The 20937-nt window shown below is 42.9% G+C and overlaps 1 protein-coding gene across 2 annotated transcripts in view; it reads left to right on the top strand.

The window, feature by feature from the left end:
* OPRL1 (opioid related nociceptin receptor 1) overlaps nt 1–20937 on the top strand; it is a 192284-nt gene that overhangs the window by 137574 nt on the left and 33773 nt on the right. Inside the window, exon 3 of one of the 2 annotated variants that reach the window (XM_069243226.1) lies at nt 10012–10078. The exons of the other annotated variant lie outside the window; for it this stretch is intronic. The gene's annotated coding sequence lies outside the window, so the exon portion shown is untranslated. The remainder of the gene's footprint in view (nt 1–10011; nt 10079–20937) is intronic. 2 annotated transcript variants of the gene reach the window in all.

Genomic DNA, 20937 nt, shown 5'->3' with positions numbered 1-20937 from the left:
TTAGCCCAATGATGAAACCTGTCACCCTATTGGGTGCTTGAGGGCTCTCCTGAAATTAATCACAACCTCGCCCTTGCTTTCCAATATAACTATTAAGTTTTTTGTCTTTTTGGAACAGTGCACCTATATACATATAACAGGTTTATTTGGGAGACCGTGCACTGGACCAGCAATCTCCCTGTCCCTACCCTTGTATAATAAGTTTAGTACAGCTGTTCCTTGCCTCCAGCAATGTTCAGGCAACAATAAAAATGTCAAGGTAACTACGGTGATTAATGTTCTTCCTGGAGAGAGATGAGATTTGTCTAGTGGAAGGTTTGACTCATCATAAGGTAACTCAGAGGGTTAATATGCCTGCTTCAAAGAACGTGAACCATGCAGATCTGAAAGTGCACATCATGTAAATAGATAATTGGCTTATTGCTTTTGTCAGAAAGGTCATTTTGTTACCTGCAGTTTCTAAGTTAAAATCTTGATATAGAACAGTGAGCTATTAACTATCATCAAACAGATGCATGCAAACTGCAAAGTAAAGATTGGAGCGTTGTGATTTTTTGCCCAGTCTTTCATTATCCTAATGTTGCAAAAAGGGTTAATTTAAGAAGAAATGAGTTCTTATTATTAATGAAAGCCCACCCAGCCACCCTGTAACAGTTTAAATTCTGAGTTTGTGCTTCTCCAGACCAAGCACTCTAGACTGCCTAGCAATATGAATGCCATCTGACTCCTACAACTTGTCCTCTGTCTTATGTAACATTTCATATACACTGATTTCCATAGGACTAATTGTCTCAATGCACTGCGGGTGGGGTGTAAAGTGCTATGGCACCCAACTGAGTGGTGTTATAGAATGAATTAAATGCATCTGAGAAAGAGTGGTTATGGAGACTTGAGGGCCACTGTTAAAGGGTGGTAATGGGGGAATCCGTGGCAGAGGTGGTCACTGGGGGGGTCAAACAAACATTGTTGTATCGGGCCCCACTAGATCTGAAGCCAGCCATGGCCTTAGAGGCATGTTAGTCGGAAGATGCCACCGCCTTTAGCAGGGGTGGAGCGGACAACGTCGTCTTGCCTTTTGCCACTAGGGCACTGGAAGGAAGAACGCTTTTCCTTTTAACTCTAACCACTCACTCATTGCGAGCCCCGCCAGAATACAGGATGGTTTCTAATTATTCAGGCTGGTGCATGTTTTTTAGTTCCCTTTGAACAACATGCAGGCAGATCTGGACTAAAACACTCCTCACCCCTCCACGCGGTCCTCCGATGCTTCCGGAGCTCTTTTATAACACATTTCATTTCAAAACGCTCCAGTTAAAGAACTTGTAAAACCGAAGACCGCTTCTTCCCCCCTGCGTGTAAGTATCCGGGCGCTCGATATAGATTCAATTATTTAAGAGCTTCCACAGGGGAGGACAGGCCGTCTACACACTTCTGAATGGCTGGAGAGAGCATCTTTCATGGCTGCCTGTTATATAGTGCATTCCGGCCGGCTGCTCCTCTGCCATTTAAAGTCAACCAAGACCTGCAGACTTTGCCCTGCCTAGAAGGATGGGCAAGTCCACAGTGTGGCTGCCTCCCACACTGCCTTATTCCACTCTTTGCCCAGTGCTTAATTTGCGCTTGTTGTTTCCGGTGCTGAGCACTTGCATTTATTTTACGGGCCGGGGCTTATTCTTCTGCCTCAAGCATTTGCTGCAAGCAAAAGACACACATGGGAAAGACGGAGGAAGAGAAAAACGAAAAAGCGTCACAAAGGGAGAAAGCTGCTATAGTGAGCTGAAGAGCCAGGGAGGGGCTTTATATGGATTGAAGAGGCCCGAGATGGTTTCAGTATTACGCCGCCTCAGTATTCCGTGTTCATGCATTTAATTGCAGTAGCCACGAGTTTAAGAGGAGGGCTTTGGTCACCGGCACGTGTTTATTTACAAATGAAGCCCTGTCTTTGCCTCAGCACAATCACACAATCTTAGCAACACGAGGAGTGCATTCCTCTACTGCACAAGACACAGATGAAAATGAATACAGAGCTCATGTATTCTATCACTCACTTGTCTTCCCTCTTTACACGCTTGGTCCCTGCAACCGGTGATTAATTTGCGCCGGAGGCTGCAGGTGGTGGGTACTGGCACTTTCTTCGGAAACCATATTTTTCATCCTCAGATTTTGATCTTGAGGAACAGAAGGGCAGAAAATGTGGACATTAGGAGGAAGATGAAGATAGGAAATCAGTGTCAGAGTGTGAAAGCTGGGATGAAAAAGAACCTGACATAGTGAGGTAAAACCTAGAGGTTTAGGAAGGTGGAAGAAAGAGGCATGAGTTGGAATCATGGAAGGCTTGGTATTTGCAAACTCTGATATGCAACAGCACTAGCAGAAGCCTCGAAACAAAAAACCTGGCCTCGTGTATACATGATTTTTAACAAATCCAGCACTGCCTGCAACCTAGCTCTGGAATCCCATTTCTGAAAGCAAATCTGTCTTGGTCAGTATAAACTTCAAAATATGTTCACACTGGTTAATAACTGAAAATGCTACAAGATCTGATGTTTTTGGGTAGCAGGAACACTAAACGGCTGGTACAGTCAGCATGTGATTAGTGCCATCTACTTTTGACAGTATGTGCCAGGCTCTTTTCTCACTTTTATCTTGTAGTTTTCGTGGTCTTGCGGGTAGGTGGTAAAGTCACTCGATAATGACTTTCCAAGGTGTGGTACCACTTTTTGTTTAGTGAGACGACTTACACGAACACTACCTACATGATGCTTTATGGTTTTAATCAAATGTCTATAGTAACTTTCATTTGGAGTGCAATTTTCTTGTAGTATTTCTATTTATTTACGACTGTGATGATATTCGGAAATTAATGTTCATTAATAGACAATTGACACATTTTTTATAATGTTCTTGTTGTTTACTTCTTGGTGGGTTCACCAATCAATTTTATATTAAAATCAAATACTCACACCTAATGCCAAACATAATGTTACTTAGATGTTAGTGATACACTTGTGATGGTGATTATGATTTTCATACAGATCAACCCTCATCTAGTGAGTTTCTGCCTTTTTCTTGAATTTTTAACTAGACACTTTGCATAATCTCATGGAACAAGCGGGCTGCGAACATGTAATAAGTCTTCCAGTGATGATGGTTTGCATAAGTTGAACGTGCATTGGTAGTTTCTCTTGATTTAGGGTAACTCTGAAGGGCCACACTGGTGACAAATGTGGCTATTGTAAAGTCTTGGTATGAGTCACAGGTCTAGTTGACTATGGGTTCAGTGATAGTAACTGAGTGGTATGAAAACATTATGGCCCATATTTATACTTCTGTTGCGCCGAATTTGCATCATTTTTTTACGCAAATTTGGCGCAAACATAACTCCATATTTATATCTTGACATTTATTCGCGTCTAATGTCAAATTATAGGTGTTTGCACCGTTTATTGGATGTGTGTAACTACCTTGCGTCAATGAGATGCAAGGTAGATGTTCCCATCTAAAAAATGGTGCTATCCCCATAGTCCCATATTCATCCCCGTGCTAAAATTATGTACAGGTGGGAGGAGGGGCTAAAGCTTGCTTTGCACCATTATTTAATGCCTGAGTAGGACCAAGCATTAGGGGACCTGTGGATCCATTTCCAAGGTTAAACACCATGGAATGAGTTCACAGGTGTCCTCCCCAAGCTTCAGAAACACCCCCACCCACACCAGAGGGACACCAGATGATGGGGACCCCATCCCAGTTAAGTAGGGTAAGTATCAGTAAGTATTTTCTCTTTAAAGTGGCATCGGGGGCCCTTGCTTGGGCCCCTGGCATGGCACAGGGTGCAATGGCCATGCCCTGGGGACACTTGTCCCCTGTTCTGGCCATGGAGGTGGTGGGCATGACTACTGTCTTTCCTAAGACAGGAGTCATGTTTTTGGTGGTTGTGCGCCAGGAAATGTCGCTAGTCTGGTTAGAGGCGTTTGTTTTTGCCTCTAACCAGACTAGGGTCATTTTCTGACACACAACCCCCTCATTCCCTACCGCCAACCCCACCAGGCTAGCATCTTTTTTTAAGACGCTAGCCTAAGTTTAGCCCTGGCTTGCGCCATTCATTTAATATGGTGCCCGGCTATCGCTGTGGAATGGTGCAAGCTGGCGCTATACTTTTTGCTGCAAAACTGCGTTTGTGCAGTTTTGCAGCAAAAAATATAAATCTGGGCCTATGTTCAGTGTATTATGTATATTTTATAGCCCTGATGAAGGCCAGGTGATGATGCTGGATGAAACAAGTCTTAGCTAGTTCTTGTTCAAGTTGAGAATAAAGAACCTGAACTTAGAAAAGGTCTGAAAAAACTCTACATACAATCTTTTAAGCAATCAAAAGGCCATTTGTTTTACATTTGAGTCAATCCTAAACATGAGGAGTAATAGTGTGGCCACCCTCCTCTTTGTTTTGAGCACCTTAAAAGTTCCTGAAGTACAGAGTGATATTTGGGTTTAGCTGCATCAGCATATTCTCTGGTCACCATTTATGGACACATATTTCTACATGTACATCACAGAAATATATTTTCCTGCCCAGTGATTTTTTCTTCCGTTTAGCCATGTTTCTTAAATTGTCATATAGTTGACGCTATGTATGTCACATATTTTACCTTTCATATATTGCTAAGGGGATATTCTCATTTCTCTCGCACACATTCACTCCTTCTGGTCCAGTCCGCTGCCCTCACCCTTTACCCACGCTACATGCTCCATTTTCTTTTCATCTACTTTTTATTGACCCTGGACCACAAAGCACATTGAACAATAATAACCAGCGGAGGGTCGAACCTATAAACATTCACTGGAATCATTTACTTCAATTTCTCTATCAACTGACTGACATATAATCATTTTTCCATTGCAAAGTGAACCGGAGCTCTGAAAACATATAATAGATGCAGCCGGTGGATTGAATGATGCTGTAAAGACCAAATATAGTCACGGACAGCTTGCACACATTCAGGGACTGCACTCTAAGGGCCTGAAACAAGAAACAGCAGACGGGATAATGAATAAAATATAGCGACTATTTCACAAGTTATAAGCATCGGAATGTGAGAGAATGGTGTCAGAAGCCCAGAAGACGGTTGATTATCCATCTATTCATTCATCCATCCGTCCACATACCAATACACCTGTCCATCCGTCCATCCTTATACCAACCCACCCGTCCACCCATCCACCCTTCCATCCACCCACATACCAATCCACCCACTTATCCATCCATCCATCCACATACCAAACCACCCGTCCATCCATCCATCTGGTTATCCACATATTGTGAGAGCTGTTTAGATATATATGTAGGAGTGTGTGCATGTTCCCAACATCGAACATGCTCCCACACATGAAATATCACAGTGCACAAGGTAGAGCATAACAAATCAGATATGGCTACAGCAGTGGGAGTTAAGGTTGAGCAAAGACAGTGTGGGTGACAACTAATGTTAAAGTATCACCTAATTACCAACAACTGTGGGAGGTGGAAATAACACTGAATGAGAGACTGACTATAAATGTAGATGCATGTCTGTTCATCACAGCTATATAAGTGTCATAGTGTACAGTATGTACTGTTGCACTGTATGTTTAGAATGAAGTTTCATGTTGGGGGTACGAGATAAGGCTGAGTGAAGACTGTGGTGGTAGGAGCAACAGTGAACGTTTTACCTTCGGTCCCCTGTGTCTTTTGATTAGATTTGCACTATACATATACCACATACACACATATGTAGGTACTTACATGCATACATAAATTGCCATAACTTGTGAATTTCCTATCTTTTTGGGCTTTGTGCTGTAACGAATATTACAAACTGCCAACCCTAATTCTCTTTCAATTTGTTTCAGAGAATTTCCCAGTTTTTGGTGTTGGACTCTAGTCAGGGTAGGGAGATACACACCTAGGATAACCCCTGTTCACCCCCTTGGCAGCTTGGCACAAGCAGCCAGGCTTATCTCAGAGGCAATGTATAAAGTATTTGTACCAACACACACAGTACCACAGTGAAAGCATCACAAAAGGACTCCACACCAGTTTAGAAAAATAGCCAATATTTATCTAAATCAAACCAGTCAAACAAGATCAAAATCCAACATATACAAGCAAGCATATTAATTTTTAAAGTAAAAAGAGTCTTAATCCATAGAAATCAATGGATGCGTTGTTTTAGCACATAGTACTTGATATGCTTGAAAAATAAAGCTGCACGGGCGAGCGTGCATCAGAAAAAGCAAGCGATGCGTTGATTCCTTGTTTGCAAGTTAGGCCGTGCGTCAATTCTTTCTCTTCCAGGTAAGCAATTCATTGATTTCCAGACCAGCAGTCTCGGGTCAGTGCAGTGATGTTGAAGATTTTGACACCCAGGAATGATGCGTGGAAAATCCAGACACACAGCAATGATGAATCTGCGCTGAGGTGGAGATTGTTTAGCCACGGTGCAAGCCCTGCATTGATTTTTGTGCCGCTCAGCTCTGGTGCGTGGCTTTTCTCTCTGGTTCTGCCAGCTTATCCTTCCAGGGCCCCAGGGATTAGATGTGGCACCACTTAAAAAGTCAGGAGGTCTAAGCAAGGGGACCCAGGTGTTGGCAGGTGAAGTCTTTGGTGTCCATAAGATTTTTTAACAGGAGGCAAGCTCAGTCCAAGCCCTTGGAGAAACTTCACAAGCAAGATACACAGCAAAGTCCAGTTTTTGTCCTCTAAGGCAGAAGCAGCAACTGCAGGCCAACCCAGCAAATCACACATAGCAAAGGGGCAGTACTCCTTCTCCAGTGCTTCAGCTGTTCTCCTTGGCAGAGGTTCCTCTTGATCAAGAAGTGTTGTAAAAGTCTGGGATTTTGGGTCCACTACTTATACTCATTTCTGCCTTTGAAGTAGGCAAACTTCAAAGGAAAGTCTCTGGTGTTCACAAGATCCTGCTTTGTCTAGGCCTGGACCCAGACACACAACAGGGGGTTGGAGACTGCAATGTGTGAAGGCAGGAACAGCCCTTTCAGGTGTAAGTGTCAGCTCCTCCCTCCCCACTCTAGCCCAGGAGACTCATCGGGATATGCAGGACACACCTCAGCTCCCTTTGTATCACTGTCAAGAGGGAATTCACAAACAGCCCAACTGTCAATGTGACCAAGACGTGGATTCCACAAGCAGGCAGAGGCACAGAATGGTTAAGCAAGAAAATGCCACTTTCTAAAAGTTGCATTTTCAAACAGACAGTCTAAAAACCAACTCTACCAAACAATGTATTTTTAAATTGTGAGTTCAGAGACCCCAAACTCCAAGTCTCTATCTGCTCCCAATGAGAAACTTACTTAAAGACATTTAAAGGCAGTCCCTAATTTAACCTATGGGAGAGATAGGTCTTGCAATAGTGAAAACCAAATTTGGCAGTGTTTCACTATCAGAACATGTAAAACACACCAGTATATGTCCTACCTCGTAAATACACTGCAACTTGCCCATGGGGATACCTAGGGCCTACCTTAGGGGTGACTTAGATTTAGTAAAAGGGAAGTTTGGGCCTGGCAAGTGGGTACACGTTCTAGGTCGAATTTGCAGTGCAAGACTGGGCACACAGACACTGCAATGGCAGGTCTTAGACATGTTTACAGAGCTACTTATGTGGGTGGCACAATCAGTGCTGCAGGCCCACTGGTAGCATTTGCTTTACATACCCTGGTCACTATACCAGGGACTTACTAGTAAATAAAATATGTCAGTCATGGATAAAGCAAACACCAATACATTTTAGATAGAGAACATATGCACTTTAGCACTGGTTAGCAGTGGTAAAGTGCCCAAAGTCCTAAAGACAACAGAAACTGGTCAGAAAAAATAGGAGGAAGGAGGCAAAAAGTTTGAGGATGACACTGCAAAAAGGGCCAGGTCCAACCCATACACTTAAGGGACCACAATTATAGGTTGTGTATACCCCAGCTGGGCATTTAAACACAATTTCTGAATAGAGTTCTGGCCCCAGGGCATAGAAATTGCTGCATTAATACTAGAGGTGGGAGAGCCAACATATTAACAGGAAGAGTCACGCTAGAGCTGAGCCAAGAGTCTGGATTGGCTCGCCAAGCCAGGAAAACATTTGACGCGTACACCATGTAACAAACTGTAGTGGATCCTATTTGGTTTTATTGGGATCCAGGAGCTAGCTTAGCTTTCTGGCTTGCAGGCCTGTGCCCCCGTCACCTAGTGACTTTTAACCTGCTTAGCCTGTTCTGTTTTAGTGCATTTATGTAATTATTTCTTCCAAGATGGCTGCTATGTTTCTAGTTAGGAAGATGTTTTGGTTTCAAGTTATTAGTGCCACTCTGTGAAGGCATCACTATCAGCGTCAAAGACAAGTGGTATACTTAGGTATTCACATCATGTTCTTTCCCAATTGCGTGTGACAGGAACATAATGTACTTTTGGAGGGAATTGCTTATGTAATTGCCACCCCAAGCATGCCTTCTTATCTACTGTTTGGGAACATACCTGGGTCAGGGGTCCTACAAGATCTGTATAAATACATCTCACACAGACAAGGTTATCAGAGGGATTCCTACTAGATGCCATCAATGCTATCTATGTTACACGTCGCCTTGATGCAGACCCAGCCTTTATGTCCCCAAGGAGAATGATCTAGAGACCTCATTCCAAGGTAACGAGGGTTGGGGTGCACTTCACATGGACATGGTACTGGAAGATTAGGTTTTAAACACCTAGCTCTCTTTAGGTTTGAGATTAGGTTCATCATGCTAGGGCATTAGGGCCTATTTCACATCTCATGTTATTGCAAGCTGGTGGGGGTCTTTATATTAATGACTCTCATTTTTAGAATTCTGTTTCTTGCATTGTTCAAAATCCTAATTATTGCACCCCATGCAATTTACAGTAGATTGCAGTCTTGTTAATAAAACCTATTGAAAACTTTACTGCATCTCCTTCATTGCCTGTGTGTGACTAACACTTGTTGCTCAGGTGAGAAAAGGGTAATCTCTGTTTAACCACCACTTCCTTGAAATGTCGCACTCTTAAGTCCATGCGTTAAGGCTGCCAGAAATCACCTTTTACTATTTATGTTTTGGTGAGGTGCTGCTTGTCAGCCGGGAGGGTTGGGCCGACAGTTGCGACTTGTAGGATTGGCCTAGTCGCCTACAAACAAAAGTGCTGTCATCCCTAAACTAGCAGTCTTGCCTAGAGCAAGAGTCGAACTACGACAAAACATCCTGTATAAATATGAGAAAGTCTCTTGAAAATTCAAAAAAGTGTATTTTATTTAACATATGGGGAAGCGTTTTACCTTAATACATTAAATTGTAACACAGCATTGAGAAGCATTTGTTAAAATTGGTAGTTTTAAACAGGAACTTAGAAATCTTCTTGCCTTGACAATGCCATTAGTAAACTAAGAGCCAAGTAGGTTGCCATGGGTGCCCTCTATGTGGCATATATTCTCTTTATAGTTGGAGCAACATTACAGTCTATTAAATCAAACTTAAGGGGATTTGTACAGCGCACTTCCTGAAATCACGATTTTGAAGGTGCTGTCACTTGGGATAGTGAAGAAATTGGAGGCCTCAGTGAAATTCAATATCTGCCTTGGATCACACAATTTGTTTAAGTATGGATGCTGGGATTAATCCCAGGGTTTTTGGTTTCACATTATAGAATTCAGCCTATAGGTTTCTCTTTCTTTCTCCTGTTTTACATCCTGTTGATTTTTGTAGCATGGGTTAGAAGGTGAATGACAGGAAGAAGCCATACAAAGCTTGGCTCATTGTGGGCTCAAGAAAACCTTGAGCTGAGCTACAGTAATGTGTCTGGTTCAAGCGTTTAGTGGGTCACCCACCTCTAATTCACAATACAAAGTCAATGCTTGAATTGGAGTTACTTGGCAATTCGATGAGTTTATGGCAGTAGCTGGCATTTGTGGTTCTTGGTAAAATGGCAGTACATTGTCACAATGTTTATTTTCCTTGCTTCAGCAGGCTCCAGAGTACTGGCTTGACACTTACATGATGGCGGGGATCAATAGACATATGCCCTCCCCAGGTAAAACTTCGCAATATCATGCTATGTAACAAAGCCTTAATGGATTTTGCAGTGCAATGCCCCCAGCAACACCCATTGCTCTCCCCTCTGCTGCGGAAAAGTGCATTGGACAGACCCATATTTACCAGGCGGCGTTAAGCCGTAAAAAAGTGGCTTAGCGTCACCTTGTAAATATGCTGCAGTGCACAGCGCCACCTGAGTGTCTCTAAAAGTGATGCTCTAGTGGCGCTAGGGGGATGTAAATATGCCCCTCTGTACTTCCCCACATCACAGGGGGCTCCCGAGCATCTGGTGATGAAACATAGTTAAACAAACATAAACAAACAAACAAAAATAGTTTTTCAAGTAACAGACATACCTTGATTCTCCGTGCAGCCTCCTTTACAAATGACCTTTAATTATATGCTCTTTTATTTCACGGATGCCAATCACCAAACATATTTCTAAAACAGAAACATCCGAGGTGTAAGTTCACGCATTGTTCAAGTGATCTTTGTGAATGAGTAGTTAAGTACACACAGCACCCAAATGCCAACATAGTCACTACTGTAGTTGCACCCTATTACACTCAATTGAGCCACAGCAACAAACGTTGTAGCATGCTGAACCCGGTTCTTCAGTGAATAGTAAATATGTATGTATGTGTATAGATTTATGTCTAGGCATTGTGTAAATTTACTAATTGTATCTCAATCGTCAAATAGAGAGATATATGCAATGCAAAATCTGCACCATTTGCATGCTGTAGTTTGTTTCTAAAAATAAGAGGCATATTTATAATCCCCCCAGCACCACCTTGCGCAACATTAACGTCATTAGTGTTTATGTTAATTTGGCCCAATGAGGCCGAAATCCCTGCACCGTATTTACAGAGTGGCGCAATGCGTTCATTGCGCCACTCTGTAACCCTCTGCGCTACATTATGCTTGTGCCAGGCTTAATGTATGCAAAGGGGGCGTTCTCCCGTTACGGGGGACTTAAAAAATGGCGCAAGGAAATCTATGAGCCTTCCTTGTGCCATTTTTTACGGCACTTTTAATGCCCACTCAGAGAAGGCGTTAAAAGGGGGCTTCCATCCTTTAGAATGGGCACCTATGTACTCTGCAGGAGCTGCGCCAACAGTTTGTCTCTACTCCTGCAAAGAACATCAATAGTGTCACATTGAATGACATTATTGCCCCCTACCCTGCGTTACGGAGCGCCGTATTTTAAATACGGCGCACACATGGTGGCTGTGGGGGGCGCTAAGGGGCGCAGAGAAAGTGGCGCTGCACATGGTGCAGTGCCACTTTCCATAAATCTGCCCCTAAGTGTCTGGAGTATTCATGTATGTCCTCATTACCAGCTGGGGGCATAGGGTGAGGTATTTAGCCCATGTGGTAAATACCATAACTCCAGAGTAAGGCATTTACCTAGTGGTGTGAATACCTCCTATTCTGAGTTTTCAACTTAATAATGAGGCATAGCATGCAGAATCCATATTGAAAGCACAAAACTCCACACATTTTGTCTTTTGATTGGTTTTGACAGGTTTTACCTGCTAGAATTTATCACAAGAAAAATGCGAGGGTGCAATAAATATCCAGCAAATCGTAATTGTGATCCATGTGCAAACTCCTTAGAACTTAGGCCTCAACGTGTAAGGAGTTACCCTGATGTTTAGGTTTTGGGAATTTGAGAAATGTCACAAAAAATGACATTTTCCCTTCTGACTAAAACTTTTAAATTACATTGCTCCTTTTCTCTATTCATCTTTCTTTCAGAGAGCACCTGGTTCATTTAAGGTTTGAAGCTGAGGTGTGGGAAAGGCAGTGATTGTGACTACCCACAAAGCTGTGGGGTCTATGGGTGCTTAACCTCTCTTGTGCAGACCGCTTCTAAGACACTGTCCATGGAACAATAATAGGTGTCACATGCTTCCATAACCATGATATCACATTGAAGAAATATGCATGAATCCTTCCACGATTTAAGTCAGGAATTAGGTTGCTGATTATTCCATCTCTCTCTCGTGCAAGGCTTTATGCATGAAATATATTTTTGGAGGGAATCAGGTTACTATAGTTATTCCAGCTGCAACCTGGTACATTTTCCAAATTGCTAGAACAATTTGGATTTGAGTGCTGTTGAATGGAGTTGCATCCCCTTGCTATCAACATTGAGGGAACAAGAATTGCATGGTCAGTACAGAGTATCTGAACATTAGGAGCCTGCTTTTTACCTCCATGCACAAAAGAATGACCCCAGCCACCCAACATCTAATTACAAGACAATTATTTTGGTGAAGATAGTGTAAATTTGAAGGTAGTACACCATCATCCAAAACCACTAGTGACTCCACTTCTTTGTAAGGATCATGTGGTGAAATGCACAAAGTATAGGCAATGCTTGAGAGGGAAAGCAGTCATGCCTACTTACTTATCCCCATTGTCCCCTCATATGAGCTCAGGTAATCTATGTTAACGCACCTTGTCTACATATATGGCCAGGGACAATCCTTTAGCAATCCCTTATTTCAAGGGATGAGGAAACGTGACCCATCACCCTTGTGCCAAGTCACGTTGGTAATCTCTGGATCACCTTTACTGAAGTGCACAAGCTCACTTAACTAAATTACTGTGCATATGCTGGAAGAAATTTGTGGGGAATTCTCTTTTATTGGGCAGGCTTTACACCACCTGGATGGTGATTATCCTTGTGCCTTGGGAGCCCCATACCCTGGCAAATCCAGGGCTACAGGATTTCCACCAGGCACTGTTTCCACCAGGCATACAAGGACATGTGACTACTGGTGCCCTGATGATGTGCACTTTTAATCGAGGATATTAATGGCAAGTCACCATGCCAGGTTAGTGGAGCAACTTAAGAATTGGCTGAGGAAATGTTTCTGCTCAAAGTTAAATTGGTGTGCTTCAGGTATGTCCAGAAATACCACCTCATTGAATGAAGGATACAAATTAACATGGCCCTACAAAACGTATGCATGCAATAGAAGCCTAGTGTTCAAAAATGTATTTGCAATCATGATTAACTTTTTTGTTTGTAGTTTTTATGTAGTGCGGACTCGACCCGAAGGTATTAGAGTGCTTTACATGAGCACCAGTTACATTACACAGGGACGCATTCATTTTTGTAAGCACAGGGAGATTAAGTCCCTCATTTGGACCTCGGCGGTCTTTTTCAAAGCCCGCTGAGGTACCGCCGGAGTGAAGACTGCCAGTGCAGGTGGTTTTCCGCGCAGCGTATTATGACTGCTGGCGACCCTCCGCCCTTTTTCGGATAGAGAGCCTCCAGCAGCCATACTGGTGGTCGGCGGTGAAGTGGAGGCTGCTCCACCTCCACGTCATCAGAACACCGCCCACCGAATCACGTCCCAGGATTCGGCGTCGCGGTGTTCTGGTGACGGTGAGCTGGCAGCAGAGCAGCCCCTATAGATCCCGTTCTCTCCCGGAGGATCACCGGACAAGGTAAGGTGATTGTCCGTTAGGGGAGGAGGGTGGGGATGTGTTGTGTGTTGTGTGCGTGCATGGGGGTGTACGTGTGAGTATGTAGAGGGGGTGTGTGAGTGCGTGTATGCATGCGGGGGTGTTGTGTGTATGGGAAATGTGTGCATACATGTCTGTGTGCATGTGTGCGTATATGTGTGCATGTATGCGTAGTAGTTGTGTGAGTGTGCTTGTAAGGGGGTGGGGGGTGTGTGTCAATGTTTTTGGGAGGCTGGGAGGGGGGTCCTGCCACCTTTGGGGGTGGTAGGGGGGTCGTGGGTTTGGGGGGAGGACTCTGGGGAGGGGTTGGGGGTGGGGGAGACCCCTATCAGTGCCAGGGAACGAATTCCCTGGCACTGATAGTGCCTACTGCCAGGATTTCGTGGCAGTACAGAACCCCACGAAATCCATGGCGGTATGCATGGTCATGATACCGCCAGTGGTCTAGTGACGGCTGCCAGGCTGGAGACCGAAGTCTGCAGCCCAGCGGTCGTTACCACCCTGGTGGTCGGAGTGTAGAAGTGGCGGTTTGGCTTGGAGGTAACCACCATGCTTGTAATTTCATTTTTTTTTCGCCGGCCTGTTTGCTGTATTACGGCCACTTCTACACCGACCGCCAGGGTTGTAATGAAGGCCTAAGTGATTTGCCCAGGATAAGAGGATGTTGGGCCGACTCTAAGACTCAAACCAGACTCCCCAAGTTCCAAAGTTGTCAGCTTTGGCCGTTATGCCATACCCTCTCCCATTTAGGAGTAATAAAGGCATCTGTGGCATTGGCTGTATTTCCACAGCAAACTGGTCAAATGAAATAGACTTTTGACCAAATAACTTAATGGCGAAACCTTTTTTAATTTATTATTTTTCACTGCAATGACCATAATTACAAATGACCCACTGAATTTTGAGGGAACTTGGCAAATGGATTCTAGATGCATCCAGACTTCTACATATATTTAAATACTCTTCACTAATTTTATAACTCTAATACAAAAGAGGAGAAAAATATTTCTTGGCTAGACAATAAAATGTGAAAAAGTAACTTTAAATTTAGAAATAGGCAATAGAACAGCTTAGGGAATTACCTTTAATATGATCGTACAAAATAGTCAAGACTACTTTTTACTGGTGAATAATAAATCTGACTTAAAAATATTTCAATTCCTTTGATCACCAAAGAATGTCTAACTGAAATTACTATGAAGAAAATGGCAGCAGGATAGGCCGAAATTGATTGAAAGAGGGAGCCATTACTAATTCATTGTGAATGTAATAAGCACTATTAAAGGGTAATCAAGAAAGATACACATTTTACTGTGAGGAAAGAAAAACTGACAAAGGGATCAAAATTACTCTTAAAGAGCTTTTGAAATATGTGGCAAAAATGCTATTAGTGCCTTTGGAGTATGTGAGAAAAAAATATTCTGCAATTAGAGTCAATTCCAATTATTTTAATAAGTTGTCCATCGATATCTACAGATGAAATATCACCCTGTCATGACAATTACTGAGTACTCTTGCAAAGTCCCTGTAAATCAGATTTCTGTTTCTGTGAAAAAGGCAGAATATATATTAAGGAAAATTACATGCATTAAGCCTCAGATTCGGATGGGATCCATGCAGGAAGTATTAAGAATGCTCCTAATACGTTTTATATTGGTATTTACAGGTGAAAGATTACCAATAACTGTCACAGCAATTACTAAGCACTCCTGCAAAGTCACTTCAAATCAGAATTCTCTTTCTGAACAAAACAGAAAATAGGAAAATGGCAAGCATGAAGCCTCAGAGTTAGATGGATTCTTAGAGGCATTATTAGGGGTCACAAAACAGCTAGGACATAAGCGTCCTCAAAGCTTACCAGTAAAGAATGTATATTGCATCATCTTATACATGAATGCTAGTTTTAGTGGTGATAAACAGTATAGAAATGAGCCGCAAGTTCCTTATTTTTACTTTGGAAAGTCTGCAAAATCCACTAGTTCAAATTTGCCTTTCACATCACAAAGGGTTTCTTTGAATGTACAGTTACTTTTTCACTGCATCACGAGATAAGGTTCACTCTAATGACACTTATCCAATACGGAAAATATATCCATTTTGCAGCAGCGGCCAGTGCAAATCACATGGGGAGGGGTGAGGGGGAGTGACAGATGGTGTCGGGATAACTAAAAGAAAATATCATTTAAAAAATGTACCTTTTCCCAGTCGTCGCCACCGGCTCCTGCCCCATTGCTCCTCTGGTCTTCTTGTGGTGTCCCAGCATTCACCGGCAGACCAGCACAGTCTCCCCAGCAAACCTGGCACTGCTTACATGTTAAACATAGCATGGCTTGGAAGGCAACTCAGACACAAGCCTGGGGCCTGTGCTCTTTCTCCAGCCCGGCTGTGTATACAGCCAGGTTGGAGAAACCTAAGTGTGCATGTGTGTTAGGCCGACCATCAGTGCACTCTCCCCTCCGCCCCTCTCTCACCTCCCACAGCCCAGTCCCGCCCTACCCTGAACCCACTGCTGGCTGAGCCAGCAGACGAAAGATAAAACGATAAATAAACATTGTTTTATCTTTCATCTCCTGGCTTAGCCAGGTGAGCGATGCTCCTTCGCCATTGCAAAGGAGCTGCCCCAGCCATTTTGTTTCCCTACAAGTTTATGTTAGTAACATAACGGCCTAAAATTTGTGATTTTCACTCACAGTGAGGAAAAAACGTTGTTTGTACCAGCTAAATGGCGCCCTGCTAGAGACAGTAGTTAAAGGCATGCTACCCATTACAAGCAGTGGATCACCCTGCTTACTTGCAGTGTCTCAATGCATCAGAGAAGTGCCAACCCTCCTATGCAACAATAGTACATTTGCTGTGCATTCTGTAGATTACCGAGTACTGTATATCCATTTCCAGGTAACCCGGTCATTACACCCCCTCCTCTACCTACAATATGTTTGATTATAGTGGGACTCACATATTTCTAGAGTGTCTGATCCGTAGAAGTAAAAGAGCATATTTCTCAGAATTATTGCAATAGATTAGGTCCTAAAGAAGTCTTCTATATTAGGTATGCCTGTTGTCCCCACCACAGGTCCTCTCTGCCCTTCACTAATAGGAAAACTATTGCAACATATTTCCAAACTGCATTAGGCAGTTCTTTTAGGGAGCTCATAAGCACCAGCTGGGAGATTGAGCTAATATAATTGCAGGCACTTCAGAGAAAATTTCAACCCAATAGAATGATATAGGGCATGCCCATGCGACATGCGTGACGTTTGCCTCTGAATGTGTGCAACAAGGGCATTGTGTAGCTAAACCAAAGAATTTTAGTTCAACACCAGGCTGTACAGCCTATGCCAAAATTTAAAATGTAGAAGTCTTTGTTAGCCATTGTTCAATATTTTTCTATTTTGCTTGCAGGAGTACCACCATTTTTCATGTGATATTAACTCCTTCAGATCTATATCACAGCCATACCTAGCTTCCAACACCATAGGCTACTTTCTCTCTCAATGCCCTCATGGAGGCAAAAGACCAACTTATGTGGACTATTGGTAGCCCTGTGTAAGTACCTTGAAATCTGGCATTGCTGCAGGTTGCATGGTAATAACCAGTAGTTGACGTCAGAGCAAGAATGATAAAAGAATATTCAGGAAGGTGGTATTACCGAATGCCTTGAATTGTGCCCATGATATTAACGTATACTCTGGGAGCAGATCTATCAACCAGCATATTTCCCCTGGTTCGTCAGCTGACATTATGGGGGTCATTATGAGTTCGGTAGACAGTTTTTACCATCCACTGAACTTCCGACAGGAAGGTTGCCACCACACAGGCTACCTCCCTGCCAGCTCCATTTAAAGTTTCCTGCTAGGCTGGTGGGTGGAAAACATGGCTTCCATCTGCCAGCCTAGCAGGAACCAGGCTACAGCATTGTCACCGGCTCGTAACTGAGCCAGCGGCAATGTTGTAGCCCACTGGGTATCCTACACCCTCGCAATGTTCACCGGCTGCAAAGCAGACAGTGAACATTGCCATGGTGCTGGTCAGGGGGGCCCCTGCACCTCCCATGCCATGTGCATGGGCAGAGCAGGCCCCCCCTCGGACCCACTGCAACTGTTCTCCACCAGCATTTTCAAAGTAATAGTACTGCCATGAAACCGCTGGTGGAAAAGGGGATGTAATCCCCACGGCAGCGCTGCTTGCAGCGTCGCCCTGTCAGGTTAGGACCGCCAGCTACCTCCAGTCTACCAGGATCTCTGATCCTGGCACAGCCGGCAGTTCCCTGGCAGCCTGACGGCCAGGGTTGCAATTTGGCACTTGGACCACCGCACTGACGGCGATCCGACCTCCATCCACGAGTTTGGCAATCTAGTGACCGCCAGACTCGTAATAAAGGCCTTAGTCTTTGGGTACGACATGAGTGGCAGAAAAGGGTGTTATAATAACTTGAGCTTGGGTGAAAACACCATTCCCACCTCAGGCAAACCAGTGGCCAGATCAGTTCACACATGCCATCAAACTCACACTTGTTGTATATTTCAACATCGCCGTCATCAATACTGTATCGTAGGGACACAGAGCTGCCACATCCCTTTCAAATCTCCATGTGTGGTAGGGGCAACACCAGGCAGGAGTAAGCATAAGCAAAGCACGCTTGGACAACACATTACTGGATCTCAGAAGTCAGTAGTGCAAAAACTCCCAGTTTACAATGTAGTTTTAACATCTCCCAACAAAGCCTTAACTGCTTCTCCACCCACACCTGCCTAATAAACAATGCATATAGGGCGTGATTTATGAAAAGCTAGCACTGCCTTTGCATCATTTTTTGATGCAAAAGCGGCGCAAACTTACAAAATATAATTATATTTGATTTAAAATAAATAAAACTTAAGCATATTATGTTTAAGTTTGAGCCGCTTTTGCATCAAAAAATGACACAAAGGAGGTGCTAACGTTTCATAAATCAGGCCCCTAGTCTTTCAAACAAGGTCTAGAACAAATGTAAAGATATGTTAAGAAAGGATTAGAGGTATTTTGGCAAATGAAGCATCGAAAGTGGTGCAATCCTATCCTTCATCGTTAAAGATAATGCAATCCAGTCCTTTACATTCTCCTGTACCTTGTGTATCAGAGGCCGATAACTTTCATCCAGAATAACACGCGGGCTGCGATGATCTTGCTCAGATGTTGCACTGGAGTTTCCCTGCTGCTCAGCGAGTATGGAGTCATCTTGGATGTGAGAGGGAATATTTCTGATTTTGTCCATTTGATTTGGGGCCCTGAACATCAACTGAATCTAATGAACTCACAAATAATTTGATCTAGATTTCGATGTGGCTCGTGCTCATATAAAGCGTGTTACTGGCATGTATGGAGAGTAGTAATTTATGCTAACCAAAGTGAATATCAACGTCTGATAAATGTTTCCTGAAGGCATAGGCCAATGGTTCAATTAACATTGCAACAAGCATTAGCAAAGCCAATAATTCTCACCTTTTATACCAGTTAGCTTTATCAGTGTTATGCACGATGCTGGCAGCATCCTTAATGTTATACCCTATGGGGAACTCTACGTTCCTCAGACCTGAGTAGATAATCAGAGTAGTCTCACGCGGTTCTGTTGGAATTCATTTAGCTTCTTTCAAACAGTATGATCCAGGCCACACAATGATCCTCATTAACATGCACTGCTTAATCAACACAATGCACAATGTTTGTTTCCGATGTATGTGCAACACATATTGTTCAACCAATTGACATTTTTTTACTGCAGCAATGCAACAAATTTTGGTGAGAATGTACTTGTGCAAAAGTACCCAATAAGGTGCTTGTGCAGTGCAAAACGGTGTCTGAATCTAATAGAATCCTTCATCAAATCTTTACAAAGATGTCCAAACTTTGGCTTCATTTTATAGCACCGTATGTGAGTTGGATCACTGTCATTCACGTCTTACCAACCAGCTGCATATAGTACAAACTGTATCTTCTAAAAAGTTGTTGTTTCCACCACTGTAGTCAATGTGTGTTTCTGGGAACATTCAAAGGGGTCTTCCTCAGGGCAAATACCAAATCATAGGTCCATCCAAATTTTCCTGAAAGATATATTGGACCAATCCCTGAGGGCCCACTGTTTGATCTGCATTTGATACAGCACGATGAAAGGCTTTATTGATCGAGTATGTGTTTTGTATGATGGGGCAGAAGTATTTATAGCTTTTTATTAGCTAACGCCACATCTATGTACCTTGAAGATATGTATATTTTCAAGGTACATTGTTGTGGAGTTAAGAATAGTAATTCTATTCTCCCCTCTGTGCACTTCCCTTTCAATATTTTTGTCCCTCAATATTTCATCCACAATATTATTGTGCTATGATATTTTTGTACCTGACCTCTGTCACTGCCATATACTTATGCCTTTCTGCACTACCTTATTATAAGTCTGGCTTTTGCAACATGGCATATTCCATCTCCACTTACCATAGCTTCTGCTTTACAGTAATAAATTCCCAATGGTATTGTAAGTAGGGGTAGGCGTAATTAATGCAAAATTATTTGTAATTATGCATAATTACTTGAGAAGCATAACCCATCACTTAGAGCCATTTTCTTATAGCAAAATGCGCCCTTGCATTCACAATGGGCCAGAGGATGGAAAGAGCACTCAATGGTACAGGACGCAGACAACAGTAGCAGGTAGCCACTTGATCTCTATTAGTTCATTGTTTCTGGACTCCTGCAGTAGGATTTGTACCCGAAATTACCCCTAATTACCCAAGATGACGTAATTGCGTAATTTCAATAATTTCACATAGTAATCCATAATTACTGAAATTACTTTGATTACTTCAGCATAATTACAATTTTTCCCAGGCCTTACTGTATGATCAATGGCAAAAGCCAGTGTGATTCTTTCATTCAATGTGGATCTCTTTTCCTTGCCATCGTCAGGTGTACATGATGATTACCAGAGTTTAGGAGACGTACCAAGGAAGGGAGAGGGGACTAGCGCAAGACACAGGTCCAATGTATGGTATGCTTGTTGAACTGTAATCAGTGCAGAAAACTTTACTCTGTCAAATATTGCAATTAGTAGATGTTCCACATATTTTTTCATTTTACCCGTGTTGGTTAAATCCAGGACACCAGGATGCATACATTGTTTCTTCAGGACCTGGCTTCAAAGTCTTCATTTTTGGCTCTGATTACTTAAAGAAATTTCTCCTTTTTGAGCAGTTTCCCTTTGCGTACATTTGCCTCATCTGCCACATCAGAGATGTGCCTCTCCCCATATCTACGTGTCTCTTATTTGTCTACTCTCTCCTTCATTTTATCCATTATAATGATGGGAGTGTCTATACTTCTATCTATAATAATATGAAGACT

The sequence above is a fragment of the Pleurodeles waltl genome, chromosome 7, assembly GCF_031143425.1.
Source record: "Pleurodeles waltl isolate 20211129_DDA chromosome 7, aPleWal1.hap1.20221129, whole genome shotgun sequence".
Classification (NCBI taxonomy): Eukaryota; Metazoa; Chordata; class Amphibia; order Caudata; family Salamandridae; genus Pleurodeles; species Pleurodeles waltl.
The sequence above is the reverse complement of the archived record's forward strand: the minus strand, read 5'-3'. Positions and strand labels throughout refer to the sequence as shown.